Source organism: Primulina tabacum, unplaced genomic scaffold (assembly GCF_025594145.1).
Source record: "Primulina tabacum isolate GXHZ01 unplaced genomic scaffold, ASM2559414v2 Contig962, whole genome shotgun sequence".
Lineage (NCBI taxonomy): Eukaryota > Viridiplantae > Streptophyta > Magnoliopsida > Lamiales > Gesneriaceae > Primulina > Primulina tabacum.
The window spans coordinates 1-2,500 of NW_027460015.1; positions in this window are offsets into that span (position 1 = coordinate 1).

Consider the following 2,500-nt stretch of genomic DNA (forward strand, 5'->3'; position numbering starts at 1 on the left):
TTCGCATTCTCCTCTCCGGCATTAGGTGGTGCTCAATTTGGTGACTCGCCGGTGAACTCGGTCGGCTCTCTGAGTTCACTCGGCCGAGTTGGACCGGCGGTTCCTCCTTCGCGGATTGCTGCCTCGGTTGTTCCATCGGCTGTTTTTGATCGTTCTTCGAAGGTTTCTTGTCCTCCGTCAGTCTCTTTTAAGGATATTTTGAATCGTACGTCTCCGGTTTTGCCGAGTCAGAGTTTTGCTGACATAGTTGACTCGATGGAAGAAGTGCCAGCTCCGATTGTTCGAGATGGGATTCCCGGTATTTTGTTCCCGGATCAGGTTATTTCGTCCCTCTCTGCTTCTTTTAAGTTTGCTTTGGTAGGGCGAATCACTGGGAACCGGGGTTTGACTCCTAATTCTGATATTTATCTGCTTTGTCTTGTGTTGGTTTGTTGGGTTCTCATACTGTTCGTTTTCTTCCTCGGGGATATATGGTTCTCACCCTTTCCTGTGAGGAGGATTATTTGAGGTTTTGGACTCAGCCTCTTGTTTCGATTCAGTCTGTAGTGATTCGTTTTTCGAAATGGACTCCCGAATTCAAGTTTGAGGCAGATTCTCCTATTGCTCCTGTTTGGGTCAGATTTATTGATTTGCCCTTGCATCTTTATGCTAAACAGAGCTTGTTTCCTATTGCTAAGATTTTAGGTAATCCAGTTAAGATTGATGAGATTACCGCCGATGGGACTAGAGGATCTTTTGCTAGAGTTTGTGTTGAGATTGATGTTCTTCAGGCTCGTCCGGAGCGTATCTGGGTGGGTTGGGGTGATCATAGTCAGGTTGTGGAGGTGGTCTATGAGCAAGTTCCCCATTATTGTTCTCATTGCCAGTTGTTGGGCCATTCACTTGATTTTTGCTCTCGTAATGGAAAGTCTTCTCGCCCGCGCCGGACCCGACCTCATGGTAAGGGTGTTGCATCGGATTCCCCGCTTCCGGCTCCTTCCGAGCAGCCTCAGGGTGTTGCGTCTGATCCGCCACAGTCCGGTGATACTGATTTTATAGGACATGTTTCCAAGCGTCCCCGACGCCGACCTGTTGTGAGGAAAGATCCGGCTCGGCCCATTTCGACGAAGAATTACTATGAGATACTGCAAGATTTACCCACTGCTTCAGGTCCTGGTGAGACTTCGGGTACCGTTAAACCCCGTCCCCAGAGGTTTAAGTCCCTTCTTAGTAAGCTTGCGGCAGAGCAGAATGCTGCGGTGAGTAGTCTGTCTCACGATGATTTGGATCCGATTATCTCGTCTCAGGCCACGGATATCGTTGAGGTGGCATCTACTTCTGGAGCAGTTGTTACTGCACCTGTGGTTATTACTGTTCCGGTTGTTGAGATTGCCCCTGCTGTTCCGGATCCTGTGGGTGATACTCCTGTTTCTACTGCTCTGCCAGAGTTTGAGATGGGTTCAGTGAGTGAAGGATGTTTATCTCTACCACTTCCGGGCCGTACGCGATCTCAGCAGCGGCGTTATTATAGGCAGAAGGCGGCTCAGGCGAGTTTGCCCTATGGGCGACCTCTTGATCCAGGCTGATTTCGTTTTCCGCATTTTTGGCGGTATGTGGTGGGCGTTCACTGCAGAGTTCTCCTTGCTCACCATTTTGTTCTATTTGTGTGATGTATTCCGGGGCACTCGCTGGTTTGTTTGTATTTTGTTGTGCTTTATTTCAGGTTGCCCTGTTGTAGTATGTTTTTATTTCTGTTTTTATGTTATGATTGTAATATAGCCTTTCCGGAGGTCTTGGTCTAGTCCCCCTCCGTTAGGTTTTATTTGTTAATAAATAAACTTTTTAGATAAAAAAAAAAAAAAAAAAAAAAAAAAAAAACCCTTAACCCTAAACCCTAAACCCTAAACCCTAAACCCTAAACCCAAAACCCAAAACCCAAAACCCCAAAACCTAAACCCTAAACCCTAAACCCTAAACCCTAAACCCTAAAAAAAAAAAAAAAAAAAAAAAAAAAAAAAACCCTAAACCCTAAACCCTTGATTTGAAAAAAAAAAAAAAAAAAACCCTAAACCCTAAACCCTAAACCCTAAACCCTAGAAAAACCAACCCCATTTTGCCCCAAAATTTTTTCTCTCATTTGTGAATAGTGTCAAAAAAACCCCAATTTCGCCCTAAAAATCGCCCCCATGTCGGCGCCGGTTTCCGGCCGGCCACCGGTACGTTCAGGTGCGCCTCGGCGAGACGAGGCTGCTGTCCAAATTTCAGGTCCAACGGAGGTCGTTTCTCCGGCCAAATCGACGGTCAAAGCTCCGGAAATTGCGCCGATTCCGTCGCCCGGAATCACACCTGTCTTCGGTCATCGTCCGGCGACGATTGTTACACCATTCGAATCGTCTCCTCCAGTCGATCCTCTGGTCCAAAAATCAGCCCAAACGGAGTTCATTTGCATCCCGAAATCGTCCGGCGATGTTCCGTCAGTACTGTTCACCGCGACGCCGAATGTTTTGGCTCCGATTACGGC